Here is a 21393-nt window from a genome sequence, read left to right on the forward strand (position 1 = left end):
ATTAATTTTTCTCAGCACAATCCCGTATAAAATGATGACGAATGTCAATATGTTTAGTTTTGTTGTGTTTAACGGGATTGTTAGTTACTGAGATTGCAGCAGTGTTATCAATGCAAATAGGAGTTTGAGTGAAATTCAGACAGTAATCGCGCAATTGCTGTTGTATCCATAGAACCTAGGAGCAGCAGTTTGATGCTGCCATATACTCTGCTTCGCAGGTGGAAATGGCTACTGAGGTCTGCTTTTTGCACTGCCACGACACCAATCTTCCTCCCAGAAACTGACATCCACCGGTTGTTGACTTCCTGTTCTGATTGCAACCTCCATAGTCAGAATCTGTGTAAGCTACCAAATCCAGTTCTCCCCCTTTCGTGTACCACAATCTCAACTTAGGCTTGCCTTTGAGATACCGCAATATTCTCTTCACTCCCTTCATGTGAGATTCCTTCGGGCTTGCCTGAAAAAGAGCACAAAGACAAACTGCAAACATAATATCAGGTCTAGATGCAGTTAGATACATTAAAGAACCTATGATTGCTCGATATTGGGTGGGATCAACGTCTTCATCACTGTCAGAATCAGCACCCAGTTTGTGGTTGACGCAAACTGGAGTATCAAATGGGGTGCTATCGTCCATCTTGAAACGTTTGAGCACATCATAGACATATTTTGTTTGATGAATAAACATCCCATCTTTCTTCTTATCTACCTACAATCCCAAAAAGAAAGTTAATTCGCCCATGGCGCTCATTTCAAACCTCTTTTTCATGACTGCTTCAAATTCCTGAAACATGGCGACTTTTGATGCAGCAAAAATGATGTCGTCCACATAGACTTGAACTAGTAGATAATCTCCCCCTTTTCTCTTGACAAACAGCGTGCTATCGATCTTTCCTCTTTCGAACCCATTCTCAAGCAAGTAATCAAATAAGGTTGCGTACCAAGCACGAGGGGCCTGATGTAGCCCATATAAAGCTTTAATCAGTTTGTACACATGATCAGGAAAATCTGGGTCAGGGAATCCCGGAGGTTGTTCAACATACACCACCTCTTCGACTTTACCATTAAGAAATGCACTTTTCACATCTAACTGGAACACTTTCATCTCTTTGTGTGCAGCAAATGCCAGAAATAGTCGAATTGCCTCCAATCTTGCCATAGAAGCAAACACTTCGTTGTAGTCGATTCCTTCTTGCTGATTAAACCCTTTTACTACCAGTCTTGCCTTGTTCCGTATGATTATCCCTTTCTCATCTCTCTTACATTTAAAAACCCACTTTGTACCGATAGCATTTACATTCTGTGGTTTTTCAACTAATTTCCATACTTCCGTCTTCTCAAACTGTGCTAATTCTTCTTGCATGGCTTCAACCCACGAGCTATCTTTTAGAGCCATTTGATAATTCTTCGGTTCAATCTGGCTGATGAAGCAGGTGTACAAGCATTCGTTTATGATACCCGTGTCTTTAATGCTTGCGTAAACACATGTGTGTTCATCCAAACTTCTTCTAGTTTGAACACTGTCAGACAGATTACCTATCACATTCTCCAACGGGTGATTTTTGTGAATTACAGTAGTCTGTACAGGACCGACTTCCAGATTATTTTCTAAATTTGAAGAGAGTTCATCAGTGTGTGATTGATGTTGAGTGTGAAATGGATTGAAGAATTCTTCTTCAGTAGAGGCAGCAGGAGTATCAACGGCACTTGACGAGGTAGGTTGACTTTCATCGTATTGCGGACGTTGCACAATATTTTCCTCCTCGTCATACAGAATCTGTGAAGCAAGTTTCTCATCAACTTCTGCTAAATCCAAGTAAGGCATATTAAAAGATTTGAATAGTTTATCATAGTCGAAAGCTTCAGTGGGTCCCATGCTAGGCCTTGGTGATTTGTAACTCGTAATGTCAGTGTTACATACCACCTTAACCTTGTTGTTCGATAAATTAAAGACTCTTCTGTTGGGAGTCCCAACAACATATCCGACTAAAATACCTTCGTCGGCTTTCTCACCAAATTTTGAGTTTGTCTTTAATATCGAACATGGGGACCCGAAAGGTTCGAGACCATTCATGTTTGGCTTTCTACCATGCATGAGTTCATAACAAGTTTTATTTAATCTTTTAACAGTTAAAACACGATTAAGGATATAACAGGCTGTGGCAACAGCTTCAGCCAAGAACACCACGGGAAGTTTAGCATCTGCCAGCATGGTTCTGGATCCTTCGATTAGCGTTCTATTCTTCCTCTCAGCTACCCCATTTTGTTGCGGAGTATACGGGGCGCTGTACTGATGTTCTATCCCTTTCTGTAAGCAGAACATCTCCATCTGATAGTTCTTGAACTCTGTACCATTATCACTCCTGATGTACTTAACCTTTCTCCCAATAATATTTTCAACCTTGGTAATCAAGTTAATTACCAACTGAACTGTCTCATCTTTTGCCCTCAGAAAGTATACCCAAGAGTATCGAGAGTAATCATCTGTTACAACCAAGCAGTATGATGTTCCACCTAGACTCTTTACATTCACAGGACCAAAGAGATCCATGTGTAGTAGGTCTAGGGTGCTGACAATTGAGTTAACCTTCTTGGAGTGATGAGGTTTTTTGTGTTGCTTTCCTTTCTTGCACGACAAGCATTGATCTTCAAAGTTAAAATTCTAAGGGAACTCCAAGTATCAGCCATTCTTGACAATGTAATTCATTTTGCGAAGATGTATATGTCCCATCCTTTGATGCCATAACTCTGACTCCGACTCAGTTGCCTTTGACAGAAGACATGACTCTTCTATTGTCATCTCAGTTAACCTCATATCCATCACATACGTGTTCTTTTCTCTTGGAGCTTTCATTAGCACCCAGGCCTCTGGTATCTTGAAACCAGGATAAAGAACGATTGCCTCATTTTTAGTAAAATGCACCATGTATTCTTTGTCACAAATCTGAGACACACTCAACAAGTTATGCTTCAACTCTTCCACAAAATTCACCTTCTCTAACTTCATTCTTCCATTTGTCACAGTTCTAATACCACTGATTATACCTCCACTCTCTCCAGCGAAACTAACCCTTCCTCCTTGAACAGATTTCCAGTCACGTAACAAATTCTTGTTACCAGTCATGTGCCGTGAACAGCCACTGTCAACAACCCACAGATTGTTTACAGCCCTGTTTGACTGTTCCTGCACAATTAAATAAATAGATTAAAATCTGGGGACCCAAGACCTACTGGTCTTGGGTCGATTAAATCTGTTGACCGGCATCCAGTACTTTGGTTGCCCAAAGTCAGTTTGAGAATGGTTTCTGTAAGTTCTGAAAGGAATCCTTCTAGAGGACTGGCTATGAGGCCATCCAAACCTTAGTGAATTAACTGAATTATAATTGTTGGTTTGAAGGTTAACTGGAAAAAAAATGAGACCGATTTCTTTGAAATCTTGGATTAGTCCAATGTCTGAAATTTGGTGTGTTCGCATTCCTTTTATTCTCAGTTTTCGGAGGCCTCATACCTCTAAATCTTCTCTGTTTTAGAGGAGAATCAGCAATAAGGTGTCCTACTAGATTGCATCTGAAACAACTTCTGTTTTGAACTTTCGTCTCAACAGTTGTTGCAGATGTCGAGGTTTCATTACTACCCGTTTGTCTAACATATGGTGGGACAAATGGATTTAGGGAAGAATTCTTTTCATCGGGCTTATATTTCTCCCCACGTTTTAGTAACACTACCTCTTCTTTTATCTCACCCAATTCGGATGACTTGTCCGAATTTGATGAGATAGAGCTAGGGACAGAGATCGCAACGTTAGAAACTGACTTACTCGTCTCGCTCTTATTAACTTCAGTTTCTTTTGTAGAAATTTTGATTGGAACTGTCTGACTAATCTCAACATTCGCAGATTGCTGATTACTAGGATTATAAGTATATTTATTGTTGTACGGTGGTGGAACTTCAGAAAATCCAATTCCCCCTTTGTTAACTGGGGAACGTTGAACACTTATGATGTGATCAAGCATTGCTGAAGAATTTCTAAATTGTTCAATTTTTCTGTTTAGTTCCACCACTTTTACCTGGTAATCAGCTATCTATTTATCTTTTTCAGCAATTAGTTTGGTTTTTTCTTCTAACACTTCATAACTAAGATCAATTACTTGTATTTTTTCAGCTAGACTGGCTTTAAGACTTCTGATATCCTTTTCACTAGCTTTTATTTTTACAAAGTAACTGTTTTCTCTAGTTTTAGTATAGTGATGATCTTCTTTTAACGTTTTAAATTGTGTGTCCAAACTAACAAACTGATCAGTTATTGTTTTTAATTGTTCAGACAGATTTTCACATTGTACACAATGAAGTTCAGAACTTACCTCAGAGAGCTGATCGTTCACTTCTACCATATATGCTTGATTTTCTCCCGTCTCCCTCTCACTTCCTCCAGTTTCGATGTTTACCAAATTAGCATGTTCGAACACTTCCTCAACTTGTATATTCTAGTTGTATCCACCATTCTGTCTAGATACCATAGCCCTATTCTCACTACCTCCCCCATTCTGTTGTGCAGGCCTATTCTGACTTCGTTCAACTCTCTCATTTGTACATTCCTTAGAAAAGTAACCATTTTGTTGACAGTTATAACATCGAACCTTTGATTTATCAAACCCTGGTCTTTCTCCAACGAACTTTCTACCCGTTTTCTTCATGAATCTCTTTACCCTTCTTACTATCATAGCCATCTGCCACTGCAGGTCCATCTCTTCCAAATCATCAGCATCGATCTGATCATAGTCTTCATCCAAAGTTGCAGGGTCGACTATTTTACCTTTGATGTAGTTCTCATAAGATGCAATGAAGGATGCATAGAGAGCAAACTGTTGTTCAGCTGATTTAACACTCATGGGCATCTATGAGTAGTTGTAGCTTGGAACATTTGACTAGAAATTTCCAGTTGTAGCTTGAGGTTTTGAAGGATTACTACCTCCAGCTACGAAACATACGTCGCCATCCATATTGAGAATCACATGACCATCTCGAGTTGAGTTTGATTCTCCCTTTGAGTAGTAGGCAGAGGATTCTGATTTTGAACTTGAGCTTGGAGTGACTTTCGCACCATACATTCCCGGATCCTGAACCTGATCAGTTGGTGTCTCCTTCCAAACCATGTTAAGTTCAAAATTTCGTAACTTATTGACCGCTTTTTCCAAATCAATCTTGGCGAAGTCCTTATCTTCTCTCATCAGAACAGTGTACATTTCCCATTTCGGTGGAAGAGCATCAAGAAGTTTCTCTACTACCTCTTGTTCTTTGTATTCAATGGAGTAATTACAAAGTTCGGTCATCAAGTGATAATATCTTGTGATGATATCGTCAAGTGATTCATTTTTCAAATACTTGAATACAGAGAATTGGGTTTTTAGCAGCTTTTTCTTGGAAGCACGTATCCCCACATTACCTTCATATCTATTTTCTAGTGCTTCCCATAGCTCTCTAGCAGTTTTGTACTTCTTGAAGGTATGAAGAATCTCTTGTGGAAGAGCCATTGTTATTGCTGCATGAGCTTTACTCTCTGCCTCATACATTTTCTTTTCCTCCTCTTCCATCTTACTGTACTTCTTAATTTGTTCACGACCTTCCAACAAGGATGTTGGTGGAATGTATCCGTCTTGAATGCAAACCCACATCTTAGCATCTTGATACTTCACATACTGTTCAAACCGATCTTTTCAAGCAACGAAATCGGTACCCTTAAGCATTTTTGGAGCTTTAGTTGCTGAACCGGCTTCAACCTCCATTTTTACCAGTTCTGTAATGTTTATTGAAGTCATAGTTGGAAGAAACACGACTCGAAATACAAAGAAAGTATTTTTTTTTAAACAGTGACCAGATAGCGAGTTATTATAACTTCGCTTGGGTTAACTTCGCTTGGGCTTAACTTCGCTTGGGCTTAACTTCGCTTTCACAGTAACTTCGCTTAAACATTATAAGTTCGCTTAAACCCTACGTGAGATGACGGCAACTTCGCCTGATGAACACGAGGTTTTGCAGGTTTTAATTGGATGTATTGCGAGGTATGCGAAGGTGTTTTGGGGTATATTTGATGGTGGGAGATGGGCAAGACACAAAAACTAAGTATTTCAACGTAAACTCGTTCCGCGAATAGTCGAACGGAACGATCTTAACACCCGTGTGATAATCCCGAACCACACAATCATGAGCAAATGCTCTGATACCAATTGTAGGTTCCCAGCCAGATCTACACAGGAGTATCTCGTAACACGAAGGTGCGGAATCCCCACGAAATACGATACGAGCGTAAGATAGATAATACGTTGAACCGATAAACAAAGACACGTTACAATACTAATAAACACGATTGTATTGCAACACTTCAACACGTGATATCAATAATCACCAATACACGTTCGGAAAAACTTACTTTTAAGATAAGCCGAAGTGACGTTTATATAACCTCGACAACTTCGCCTAACATACTAGGCGAAGTTGTCATAACTTCTCTTATCTCCAAGTTCGCCTACATCCCAGGCGAACTTGTGTAAAACAATATTAAAAAACCAAAACACACAATCTAACACAATTACAGACACATACAAAACACGAGATACTGAACTACTGACATTATGCACCAACAAGAACCCATTCGTTAGAATATAACGATCTGTTCGTTATACTGTAGCAGCCATTCGTTATCAGCCAATAACCGTTTAGTGACACGCGGTAGGTTGTTACAACTGACCATTCGTGTAATATAGCTCATTCATTATCAAGTTCCTACTCATGATCAACTTATTATTTACGAAAACATCATTTGTGACAGACTGATTCATTACTTGATTCGTTACCACATTCTTCTAGCAATCCCATCCGTTCTGCCATCCGTTATGCTATTCGTTTGGTCATTTGTGTGATGATTCGTTACCATTGAATCTTCATTCGTGATAGTTGTTCATTAAAACAATTTTGTTATTCATTATCTGATTCATGATACCATCTGTTACCATAACCTTATAACCTCATTCGTGATATTGTTTACCATTCATTACTACATTCATCCATTCATTACTAAAAGTTTCAATTTAAACCTTTAAGTTTTAATTTTAAACATTTTTAACCTAAACTTAAATTTGTTGATCATTTAAATCATATCTTTGACATGACTAAATTTTACGCGTTGTCATCTCAAAATATGATGATGCAACAAATGTTACACTTAAATATTGAAATCGGTTCACATTCTAAATGTCCCCGACTCATGAAATTCAGTGACTTTGCTAAGTGGGATCCAAGATTCCGAGCACATTTAGGATCTGTACATCCTGATTGTTAGAGATGTTTTCATGATGTGTATACTACTCCATTGATTAGTGATGCAACTACTGTTTTTGAACCAAAGGATTTTAATGCTTATACTCAGGATGAGAAAAAGGCGTTAAAAATCAAAACAAAAACATATTCTCCTTTGACTATGGCTTTACCAGATAATATTTTCCACCAGGTGGGAAGTATTTAGATATGTGCATCTTTGTTTCAACACATCAAGATGAGAAGCATGGTAATACACAAGAGAGTAAGAAAGTTATGTTAAAGTTTCAGTTCAGAAAGTTTTGCTTGTTAAAGGGTAAAACTGTGGAAGAGATGTTGACTAGGTTTAATCTTCGTATTGCTGAGATGACCAAGATGAAAATGGAACTATCTGAAATAGATCAAACTGACACTATCAAGAATGCTTTGCCAAGTTCTTATTCAACCTTTCTTCTTATACTGAAAGAAAACAATTTCTTCAAAATGAAGATCTAACTGCTATGGAGTTTATGCAGAAAATAAAAGAAAGAGAGTATGACATGAAGTGTCAAAAGTCATCCAAAGATAACCAAGATCCAACTTTTTATGGAGGTTTGTTACCATTAAGTAGCTCATCTACTCCAATCAATGCTTTCCTATCTCATACTTCACAAGAAATCCCATCTTCAGTAAATGAAAAAATGCCACATGTTTGTTTAATGGCATTTGGTTGAAATACAACTCTGGTGGATCAACTAATGCTAGTAATGCTTTTACTCAACCACCAAATGTGAACAAGAATGAATCTTAACAGCACTTTGCCTTTCTAAGTGCTTTCATGAGTTCGTATGAGAATCTGGTGAGCAGAAAAATTGCCACAAGTGAACTTACAGATGAAAACTATGACCCCTTCGATCTAGATGATTTGGAGTTAATGGATTTGAAAAGGAATATGACAATGATTGTTCGTAAGGTAAAGAAATTCATGCAGAGGACGGGAAAAGATCTACCTACGTTAAATAAGAGGGTTGGTTTTGACAAATTTTAGGTAAGATGCTATAATTTCCAAGACTTTGGTCACTTTGCCAAAAAGTGTGACGAGCCAAAGAAAGAATACAATGGAACCCGTAATCAAGAAAGAAGATCAAGAAAGAAGTACACTTACTCAACTGAAAAAGCTTTAGGGGTGATTCTTCTAAAGCTGCTGGTTCACAAGCACTGTTCACAGCTGACGGGGTTGATTGGAATCAAATGTTGTTGGGTAAAGGCAATCAAGCTAATCTTGCCATGTTTGAACAAGCTGAAAACTTTCAAGATGCTCAAGGAGATGGATTGACTACAGAGAACGAATCAGAGACTGAATCAAATTCTGATATTTCATGCAACATGCATCCAACTTCTTCTGCATGTATGGCCAAGATTGATAAAGTTAGTCCTATTTTATGTCTCTGCTATGTCTGAAAATGTTTCAGCTAATTCAGTTAAGTTGGTTGAAACCGTGTCTTGTGTTGTTTATGAGGAATTCAAGTCAAAATATGACTTAATTCAAGCTCAAAATGAATCACTTCTGAAAGAGCTTGCTACAGTGAAAGATAACTATAGACAATCATCGGATTTACAAAAGAAATCAAAGGACAAAATAGAAGGATTGTCTAATAGTAATCATGATCCGAAAGCTGAGCTTTTAGGAAAATTAACCATCATTGAAAAACAATTCCAAGAGATTCTCAAATCGAGAACTAAGATAACCTAGCTTGAGAATAAAATTCTTAAGTTAAAGAACAAGTTGGGTAAATTTAGAAAGCCATCTTTCCTTTTAAATGAAATTATTGAAGTTTCAGGAAAACAAAAAGGTTCAAAGAATGGGTTAGGATTTGTTGAGGTACCTCTATCGTTTTTCAATGACTACTCAAATAATCCATTTTCTGATAAGAATGAAAATGGTAAGACTGCTAAACCTGAAACAACAGTTAATGTGGAAAAACCTACACTAAATTCTCATGTTAAACCAACGGTTCCTCAAAAATCTCAAACTCAAAACACCAAAGTGTTTGTTAATATTGATGAAGAGGTTGTAATTGGGGATATATTTGAACCACAAGTTATACCCAAGGCTAAGAGTATTCCATATTCAAATCATATTTTGTGTGAGCCTCATGAATTTGAGGAAGTCGTATATCGTTTAAATGTTTCTAAGAACAACAATCAAAAGTTAAACCGAATAATTCAGAGAAACCCACAATCTCTGATGAGGATTTAATGTGGTTCATTAATCCTTTTGTTGGTAAATTAAACACAGGTCGTGTGTTTAAACTAAAGGGGGTAAACAAAGTTTTCTATGAGAAAATCATTCCCCTACACTTAATCAAACCTGACTTGATTGAGAGTGTCTTTCAAAACGAGACCTCTAGTTTACATGATCTTGAGAAAGCTTTCGCAAGATCTAAGTCATTGAACAATCCTATCCTTAAACCAAGTTTTAAACAACATCTAAATACTACTAAACCAGTAAAGTTTGTTAGTTCTACTGGAACCGACACTTTACAAAGTTTTTCAAACTGTTCAAACTTGGATTTTTACAAAAGGTTGTGACGTTTGATGATGAAGATCATGTGAAAATCTCAAGTGATTCTCGTCAACTAAATGTTGCACAATCAACAATCAAACCACAATGTGTTTTCGTTAATATGAGGACATGTTTCTTATGTGGTGAATATGGGCACGTTGTCAGAAATTGTGGAACACGAAAAATGGAGAATGCTCATTTTGTTGCCAAGGAACAACCCAAAAAGGTTCATGTGGTTAAATAAATTCTCAAGAGACCAATGTCTCATGTTGACGAGACCCATATCATGTTCACAATGTGAATCCATGCATGGTGGTTCATGTTAATGAAACTTCAGTTATATTAAATCACAAATTGTTTGTTTCCACAAAACCGATTTGCAAAACTGAGAACACAAATGTGATTATGGACGCATATCTAAGATGAAAGTCTAAGAGACTAGTGACGTATTCACAAGCGGCTAAACAACATTTGGATTCTGTTAATATTAAACCTTCTGTTGAAATGAAAGAGGCGCCCAGGACTAAGACTTGGGCTGCCTTTTTGGTCTAATCATGTTTCTTGTATGTACAAAGTTTATTGAAGACTATATAATGTGAAAAACTAGATCATGGATAGTGGATGCTCTCGTCACATCACCGGAAATATTGACCTACTAACCAATGTGAAGAATATACAAGAGGGTTATGTAGCGTTTGCGGGTAATTCTGTGGGCATGATTACGAAAGATGGGGATGTGTCAAATGGTAGTATTCGTTTGAGAAAGTAAATTATTGTGACAAAGTGGATCACAGTTTGTTGAGTGTTTCTTAAATTTGTGATAAAAAGTATACCATCGTGTTCACCAACAAGGAGTGCATAATACTCAAACCAATATATGTCATTTCAGAAGACATGGTTGTTATACGTTCTCCTCGGTCGAATGGTATTTATGTACTGAATGTGAGTACTAAGGTATCAACTTCTATATATGTTGAAAAGTGTTTTGTCTCTACAGAATCTGAGAAAGACTCAATTGTGTGGCATAGGCATATGGGTCACATACATGTCAGGAACATGAATCATCTTGTGGAAAATGACTAAGTGGAAGGGGTTTCACTAAAACATTTCAATTTGACCGATCACTGTGTTGCATGCAAGAAAGGTAAACAGAAGAAGAAGTCGCATCCGATGAAGTTATTTAATTCCATTGATACTCCGCTGGAACAACTTCATATTGATTTTTTGGTCCTGTGAATCATGAGAATATTGCTGGAGATTGGTACTGTTTAATCGTGACTGATACTTATCTGAGGTACTCGTAGGTGTTATTTTTGAGTTCTACAGATCAGACACCGGTTCTTGTCCAGAACTTAATCACAAAGATCGAATCACTTTACAAACACAAAGTGAGACACATTTGGAGTGACAATGGTACGGAGTTAAAAAAATACTATATTGGACTCTTTCTATATTCAGAAAGGGATTCATCGAGAATATAATGCTCAATACGTACCACAACATAAAGGTGTGGCTGAATGGAAGAACCGAACATCGATTAATGTAGCAAGAACAATGCTTGCAGATTCAAAGCTTCCGGTTGAGTTCTGGAATGAGGCTGTGAACACTTCTTGCTACACGCTCAATCGTGTTCTGACATTTAAGAAGCTAAAACAGACGAGTTACGAGCTTCTGAACATCCGCAAACCTAACTTAAGTTTATTGAACCTTTCGGGAGTCCTTGCACAATGTCAAGACGTGATGCGATAAAATTTGAGGAGAAGGATATTGAGGGTTACTTCTTGGGCTATGCATCACCTAAGAAATGAGTTTTCAATTTCTCTTTGGGTTGTATTGAAGAATGGTACCATGTTGACTGCCAAAGTTACACATCACCTCCTGTTGGCAAGTGTCCTGATTGGATGTTTGATTATGAGAGTTTATTTAATTCATTCGCTCCCATAGTTGAACTCCCGGATGAAGACTTGGTGCATGCTTACTTGGAAGATCAATTGTTTTCCACACCAAGGGCTTCTAATTACCTGAGGTTGGAGAATCATCTAATGATGCTGAAGAGAATCTGACTAAGTTAAGTGATCACGTTTTTGTACCTGAGAATCCGACACTTCGGATTCACACGCATCATCCTCAGGATAACATAATTGGTGATCTCGATGTTGGTGGTCAGACACGTCATCAGATTGCTAATCCAAGTGATTCTAATATATTGTGTGCGTATGCCGATATACATTCATCAGGAATCATGAGTATTGCAAAATACACTTGTTCTTTTTCTCAAATGGAACCAACATGTATTTGTATGGCGCTTGAAGATTCGTCATGGGTAAAATCAATGCATAAAGAATTGCAACAGTTTACTCGACTGGGTGTATGGGATCTCATCGACAAACCTGATCGGGTTAAGAAGCCTATCACGACCAAATGGGTCTTTAAATGCAAGAAGGATGATCATGGGGTCTTCATAAGGAACAAATCGTGTTTGGTCATGCAAGGGTTTCATCAACAAGAAGGCGTAGATTACACCGAAGTATATGCTCCTGTTGAAATATTGGAAGCTATACGTATATTTTTGGCCTGTGCAGCTTTCAAAATTTTAAAGTATATCAAATAAACGTTAAGAGTGCGTTTCTTAACAAGGAACTTCATGAAGAGGTGTTTGGGAAACAACCTCCTGGTTTTGAAGATCCTGACTATCCTGACCATGTTTATAGTTTAAACAAGGCTCTTTATGGTTTACACCAAGCCCCAAGAGCTTGGTACGGCACGCTTGCTGATCATCTTACGGATAGTGAATTCAAACTAGGGACTGTGGATTGTACCCTATTCTACAAGACTGTCGAAGAAGATTTGCTCCTTGTCCAGATTTATATCGACGACATCATATTAGGCTTAACAAACGACAAGGTGTGTAAGGACTAAGGACTTTGGGAATCGATGCAAACAAAATTCGAGATGAGCTCTATGGGGAAGATGAATTTCTTTCTAGGGTTGCAGGTTCATCAGTCTAACGCTGGAATTTTCATTCATCAAACGAAGTATGTGAACGATGTCTTGAGCTGATTCAAGATAACTGCCGGAAACATTTCTTCTACTCCTCTTCCCAGGGGTCACAACTTGTCACTGGGCGAATTGGAGGATACTGTTGATCCGACCCTATACCGAGCTATGATAGATTCTTTAATGTATCTAACTGCTTCTCGTCCAGATATTATGTTTGTTGTTTGTTTATGTTCCAGGTACCAATCGAGTCCCCAAGTGACTCATATAGTGGCGGTTAAACGCATATTTCACTATCGAAGGGGTAATACTTACATCGGGTTATGGTATTGTTGGGCCTAGTTTAGGTGGTTTGTACTTAGTTTACTTGTATTGGACTTGGGGTACGGGCTGTTATGTAAACCGAGAACACTTTAGTGTTCTCGGTGGGATTTTGTTTGTTTGGGCCAGCATGTTGGCGTCCCTATATATAGTTCATATCATGTATAGGGTTAAGGTTGTTATTTCACTTGTTATTCTGAGGATCGTGTATTTGTAAGTGCTTAAGCACCCGTTGTAGTCTTAATATACGTGTTTTTTGAAGCAATCTTGGGTTAGCTCCGTGTGCTTATTCGTGTTCATGAATCACCGAGTGTTGGTATTCCGCACCAATACTTGTTCTATTGATATCATAATTGTAGTGATCCAGATTCGGGACTTACAATTGGTATCAGAGCCTTAGACCTTTTTCAGACTCGTTATTGTGAAATCAATGATTCGAGGATAGCTGTTACGGTGGTCATAGTGTTTTTCCAGCGAGTGTGTGATCGGAGAAGAAGAAAAGGGAGATATTTTGGCCAAAGATTGACTTATCTTTGGAAACAGTTTGAATCCCACTAAAATAGGGATTAAACTGTTGCCTAAATCCACTGGTCAAACCTTTTCTTGATGTTCTCGGCTTAAAATTGGAGTTCTCGGCAAAGAAATTGAGATCTCGGTTGGTTTAGATCTCTATCATTCTTGTTTCCGGCCACTGGTTGTTCTCGGTCAAATAGTTCTCGGCTTTCAACAGTTTTCGGTCAAGATTTGATCAATATCTGGGTTCTCGATCAAGGGACTGGTCAACGTTTAGTGATCTCGGTCAACATTCAGTGTTTTCGGTCAAAGCTTGGTCAAAGACGGTGTTTTCGGTCAACTTGTTTGAACGTATTCTCAGCCCAGTCAGCTGTTTTGGGCCTGTTTTCATTGGACTTAGACTCACAAATTGGACTTAACTTTACTTGGACTTAAAATCAATCACTAATCAATTTGAAATGGCCCAATTAACTAAGGGCAACAATTCAACCAACTCGACACTTCATCAAGAACTTGATTCCATCATGGGAACTGCTACTCGTATACCCCGTTTATTGTCCAATGAGGGGTTCATTGAATGGAAATTTCGTTTTGAACACTACGCCAAGATGAAAGGTTCAAAAATTTGGAAAAGCACTGTGAGGGGACCTCAAAGGATCACCTATAAAAGGGATGGTTCTGACAAGGTTCTTGTGAAACCAGTTGCTCAGTATGATGATGATGATTTTGCTAAAGTTGAGGAAGATGAGAGAGCACTTTCCACTCTAACCATGGCACTCTCACCTAAGATTGCCCTTCAGTTTAGAGAACTTCAATCTGCTGAAGAGTTGTGGGCTGCACTGATAGAAGTTTATGAGGGAAATGAAGATATGAAAAGAAGTCACAAAGATCTGCTGCGACAAAAGTTTAATATGTTTAATCATGTTTTGGGAGAGACATTGGAATCCCAACTTCAAAGGTTCATATCTCTTGTGACTGAAATGAGAACTGCAGGAATTTATCTGCAAACCTCATAAATTAACAAGTTGGTGAACTCCCTGCAAAAAATTGGGACATGAATGTTGCGGTCATTAAAAAGACTAAGGATCTCAACAGAATGGGTATGACTTAAATGATAGCCACTATTAAAGCCTGTGATATGGATGATAAACAGCGGGCAATAAATCATGCTAGTTATTACAGTGCTGCTGGATACAACGTTGCTTCTAACAGTGCTCTTATGTCTCAAGATAGTTTCTCATTGTTCAAGCCTACTCAACAACCACCTCAGGGAATCTTCCAGATGTTCTCATCCACTCTAGGTCAATCATCATCATCCAATTCGCCCAAACCAGCTCTAGCGTTTTTCACCAAGTCTGGTCTGTCTACAAATGACTCTGGTAAAACCACTCCCAGTCAGAACTTCAGCCAGATTCCCACCATACCAAAAGAGACTCAAGAGAATATAGCTCTAATGGCGGGATTTATGAATTGTTATAATGCTTTTCTGGCCAGAGACCTGGTTTAACCTGTGGTTGTGGCTGAACTAGATAGATTCATCCCGATGATGTTGAAGAAATGGACATCTCGTGGCAAATCGCGATGGTAGTTTTCCGTTTAAAGAAGTTTACTAAAAGGACAGGTAGAAATAATTGGAACATGCCTAATAACAAAAGGTGGGTTTTAACAAAGAGACTCTCAGGTGCTACAATTTTCACGAGCCGGGTCATTTTGCTCGTGAATGTTCTAACCCAGCTAAGGATGGAAATACGGAAAGGGCATTGGTTCCAGTTGGGAATGCTAGAGGTGAGGCTGGTGGTAGTTCGGGAAATGGTGAAAGAGGTATGGTTGCTCAAACGTTTTCTTGGGAAGGTCAGATGGCTGAACTTAACATTGGAAATCAGACTACAAACTTCGCCAATGTTGAAGACACTGGTGAAGAAAATGTTGCCGAGGAGAAGGTCAAGGAGCTTCAATTTGCGTATATGGAATTTACTTCTCCAGACTCATCTGGGGTACGTTTTCAACCATGTTCTTTAAATTGTGGTGAGAAAATAGAAATGTCTAATCTTCATAACGAAAGTTTAAGTAGAGATATGGAGATAATAAAATCAGAAAATTTTAAACTTAAGAAAAATGAAAAGAGCTTTCTAGACAAAATAGAGGCCCAGAACAAGGATATTAAAAGGCTTAAGTATGATTTTAGCATAAAAAGTTTTCACCATCTTGATGCTAAACAAGAAAAGCTGAGTTAACTGCTAAACTGGAAGCCTCCAAGTTATAAATCTTAAATCTAACTAGCAAGTTTGAAAGGGCCGAACTTGATTTTAAAAAATTCGATGGCTCTAGTAAAGCTGTCAACTCAATGATTGAAAATTAATTATGGTGGAAAGAGAATGAAGGTGAGGGAATAGGATTCAGTCAAGTTCCCCCACCATACAACCACAATTATGTCCCTACCCCTGTTACCAAAGAACAGGAAGAAAAGATAAAGGATATGAAGTATGGTAAACAAGACAAAGGTGATGGAACCAGTTCTGCGAATGCTGGTCCGTCTACTTCAAATATGAACGATTCTAATGTATCAACTTCATGTGCAGAAAGAGTAATTGTGAAGGAGTTGACTGATGAGGATGACGACCCTAGTTTTGAATTTGATAATAATGTTTTTTCTAATGTTTCTTTAAAACTTCCTGTTTTGAATTCTGTTATTCCGACTGTTTGTGTGGGCTCTGTTTTAAAGAGCAAGGATTCTTGTGTGGTTGATTTGGTTGAAACTTTGAACTCTAATAATATGATTTTTAATAAAACTAAAAATTCTAAAAATTCAAAAACATCAAAAAATACGTTGCACCTAAATTTGTCAAGGAGGGATGCTTTAATAACAAACAAGGTGATAAGTTCAAAAGGGAGAACAAGAGTTCTCGCAAACTTAAGCAGACTGGTCCACACAACTAGTCCAGACAAGGAGTTGCCCAGAATGATTTTTTCATAAAACGTCAAACTTGTTTTAACTGTGGCACTCCTGGTCATATTGCTAGGAATTGTCCACATCGTCCGTATGTTCCTTACTACGGATTTTATCAAAGGAATATGCCATATGTGCCCCATAACGTGTACAGGCAAGGATTCAGGCATTATCAAGCTAGTTCCTTTGACGATGATTGGAATCGAAACAAATCTGGCAGGTTTAGTCCTCATCAGACCAAACCCAACATGTCAAATAGAAAGGTTAGAAAGGGTGTTCCAAGTTCAAATTCTCACATGAACACTAAGACTAGACCAAAACAGGAGAAGAAAGCTGATTCGTCTCCATCTACATCTAAAACACCGGAGATTATGACAACCATTCGTACCTATAATTCCAAATCATACAGACATAGATGGTTGCCTAAATCTTCGGCAAAAATGTCTACTCATTCCATTTTTGATAATCAAAAGGACATGTCATGGCAATCCGTAACAACTATAGATGAATCAGGGTCACCCAGTGTATGTATGGATTGGGTACTAAACACTAACTAATCTCGCGCTTTGTGCAGGAACAGCTATGGAGGAATATCATCAGACCTTGGTATGTTGATAGTGGTTGTTCCAGGCACATGACAGGGGACATTACCAAGTTGCACAACATTCAAACATTTAATGGTGGGTATGTGTCTTTTGCGGGAGGAGAGAAAGGAAAGATCACTTAGAGGGGTACTGTAAGTAACGGTGTTTTAAAGTTTGAAAATGTTAATTTTGTTCCAGAATTGAAGCATAGTCTTTTGAGCGTATCACAAATTTGTAACAAAGATTTTTCAACTCATTTTACTAAAAGGAGTGCTTAATTCTGAAAATTCTGAAACCTGGTATAATTATACCAGAAGACTGGATTATTGTTCGATCACAATTAAAAGATAATGCTTATGTGATCGACATGAACAAAAATGTTCCTGACGAAATAACCTGTTTGTTTTCAAAAGTGTAAGAACATAATGCAATGATTTGGCATCGTCGGCTTGGTCATGCTAATACTAAAAATCTGAATCGTCTTTCTAAAAATAATTTAGTGCATGGTTTACCAATCAAGGATTTTGTAACTGTTGAAAAATGTGTGGCTTGTGCGTTGGGTAAACATCATCAAAAATCTCACAAGCCAAAGTTGATTAATACCATATCGTCTGTTTTTCAATTACTTCATATGGACCTTTTCGGGCCCGTTCATGTCTTGAGTTTGTCTCGTAGCTCTTATTGTCTTGTTATTACTGATGATTACTCACGTTTTACATGGGTATTTTTCTTGTCAAGTAAGAGTGAAAAGATCTAATCAAGAAGTTTATTGTCCTCATGGAGAATCAACTGAATCTAAAGCTGAAGGGAATCCGTTCTGACAATGGAACAGAGTTCAAGAATGCAACTCTAAATCATTTATGTTCAGAAAAGGGGGTGCTCCGTCAGTATAGCGCCCCACGGACACCTCAACAAAATGGTTTGGCTGAAAGAAGAAACAGAACTCTTATCGAAGCTGCAAGAACAATGCGTGTGACTCTAAACTGCCACTGTTCTTTTGGGCAGAAGCTGTTAACACAGCTTGTTATGTTCAGAATCGGGTGATAATCAACAAATCCAAGATGAGTACCCCATATGAGATTGTTTACGGTCATCAACCCACTGTTGCACATTTCAGAGCCTTTGGTTGTCCGTGCACCTTACTGAATCTTGAAACTACTCCAAAATTTTGGGTTGCAGCCGATGAGTGTTACTTTGTTGGATATGCGGGAAATACAACCTACAGGGTCTACAACAAGTCCACCAAACAGATCTTAGCGTCCTATGAGGTTCGTTGGCTGGAAGAAAATGAGACTGATGCTCGTGTTGGTCCCGATTGGCTATTTGACTACAATGAATTTTTCAAAACATTCAATGTGTTTCCTGTCATCAGCACTTAACCTCTATGTGGTCCCACTGTGGAAGCTGCTAGGGATAACTCACAGATAGTGTCACACATTTCTCCAGTCATTGATGATGATGTCGCCGAGGTAACTGATTCACCTGCAACTGGTACTGAGCCCAAGGATTCCTCATAAACAAAATTCTCGACAAACACGTCTGAAGAACGACTGCTATTGAGGGGGAGATTTCCATCCGTCAGGTTTTCGGGAGCACACTGTTTCCCGATACCATCCCTGATGAATATGTTGCTGGTACTTCGTACTCTCGTAGTACGGCAACATCTGGCTGGAAAAATCCCCTTGCTGATTTTAGTGAGAACGTGTCAAATCTTCAACCTAACAATGATGTTTCCGATCACCTAATTTCATCAAGGATCCAAAAGAATCATACGATTAAAAATGTCATAGGTCCCATTGAAGCGGGAGTGTCCACCAGAAGTCAGACAGGACACATAAACAGTTGCATGTTTTCTTGTTTCATCTCTCAAATTGAACCTAAAAATGTTGAAATGGCTCTTCAGGAACCTAGTTGGGTTGATGCTATGCATGAAGAATTGAATCAGTTTGATAAGCTGAAGGTCTGGAGATTGGTTGAACTGATGGAAGGAAAGAAAGTTCTTGATACAAGATGGGTTTTCAGAAACAAGAATGATGACACCGGGGTTATTGTTCGTAATAAGGCACGACTGGTAGTTCAGGGTTTTCGTCAGGTTGAGGGGTTTGATTACACTGAAGTCTATGCTCTAGTGGCTAGACTTGAGGCCATTAGAATTTTTCTAGCATATGCATCATTCATGGGGTTTATAGTGTATCAGATGGATGTTAAGACCGCGTTTCTGTACGGGGAGGTCAAGGAGGAGATTTATGTTGATCATCCACCGGGTTTTGTTGATTCTAAGAAGCCAAATCACGTCTACAAGTTAGACAAGGTATTGTACCGATTACATCAGGCTCCTCGAGCATGGTATGCTACATTGACCGCGCATCTTCTTGATCATGGCTACAAGCGTGGAACCATCGACCAAACCTTGTTCCGGAAAACTGTTGGAAAAGATTTGATTCTCATCCAGATCTATGTTGATGACATCATCTTTTGGATCTACCTGCGCTGCGTTGTGCACAGAATTTGAGGGTGTAATGAAGAAGAGGTTTGAGATGAGTTCGTTGGGTGAAATGACAATGTTTTTAGGGCTACAGTTTCGCCAAAGCTCAGAAGGAATCTTACTACATCAAGGGAAGTACGTTGTGGATATGCTGGTAAAGTTCGAGTTTCAAGATTCAAAGAGTGCCAACACCCCCATGGCTGAAAGACCACTGCTTTCATCTGATCCTGATGGGAGTCCTGTAGATCAAACATACTACAGATCGATGATCGGGTCTCTGATGTACTTGACAGCAAGTCATCCTGACATCTTGTTTGCAGTCTGCCAGTGTGCTCGGTTCCAGGCTAATCCTAAACTCTCTCACTTAATTGTTGTTAAACATATTTTTAGATATCTGAAAGGACAACCAAAGTTAGGCCTTTGGTATCCCAAAAAATCAGTGATCTTTATGCCTTTGCTGATAGCAATTATGGTGGAGATGACATTGACAGGAAATCCACGTCAGCTGATCGGCAGTTCTTAGGAGACCGTCTCATTTCATGGCAGTGTAAGAAACAACAGACAGTGTGTACTTCGACTGCCAAAGCGGAGTATGTTTCTGCATCTGCTTGCTGCTCTCAAATTATCTGGATGTAAACCAACTGCTGGATTACGTTTTGGAATTTCTTGACACTCATATTTTTTGTGATAATGATGCGGCCATTGCCATTGTGAAAAATCCAGTTCAACACTCTAAAACCAAGCACATCGACATCAAAATTCATTTTATTCGTGACTCTTTCGTTCGAAAATTAATTCACCTTGAACAAGTCCACACTGACAACAATGTGACGAACTTATTTGCAAAACCGGTCGGAACAGCAAAATTTAATGTGCTTGTGGGTTTTCTTAAAATGCTTCGTTTCGAGGATTGAGTCTTTTTGGGTATAAATTGTACATATTTGTTATCTTTGCACAAATTTAGGGGGAGAAAAATCAAAAAGTCAAAAAAATAGTGTGTGTGCGTAGGTTTTATTATTTAAAAAAAATTTCAAGATTCATTCTCGCTTAAAATTATGTCGGTTGCTCAATTGAAGGACATATATTCGTATATGGTTTGTCCGGTGTTCTACTTGTAGTTTCACAGGATAGCCATTTACCCAACGACTGAAAGCACCCGGGGCGATTATGATATATGTTGTGTTTTGTGTTCCTTCACTTAAAATTATGTCGGTAACCCTAAGCTGGGAGGACATGTATGTTATACATGTTTGGTCCGGTTAACCACTTGTGGTCATACAGGATAGCCATTCACCTAAAAGCTTAACAGTGACCGGGGTGACTGAATTCTTAACACGCGTGTTTTATGTAACTCCATGGGAAGTGATATAATTATTCAGTTAACAGCTTTCTTGGAAGATTCAAAATATACTCAAATGAAAATTGATCCAACCTTTGGAAAGTGATAGATAAATTGTTTTTGTGTGCCTAACGGGTGAAGTTATTAAGCTTAAAAGGCTCTAGAACAGTCATTGATATTGTATGGTAGCTTTCCATTATGCGTAAAAGTTGAAGTGATATAAACTAAATTTGCTAAACATAATGTGTAGAATCATTTTGAAGACATGTGCATGTCTCCAGATACATCTTTCCGAATGATAGGCAGAAAAGCAATTACCCAGTCATACACGAGCCCGTTAGTGTCTTGATC

This window comes from Bidens hawaiensis, unplaced genomic scaffold (assembly GCF_021521415.1).
Source record: "Bidens hawaiensis isolate Kalapana, Puna unplaced genomic scaffold, B.hawaiensis_p1.1 tig00013262_1, whole genome shotgun sequence".
Lineage (NCBI taxonomy): Eukaryota > Viridiplantae > Streptophyta > Magnoliopsida > Asterales > Asteraceae > Bidens > Bidens hawaiensis.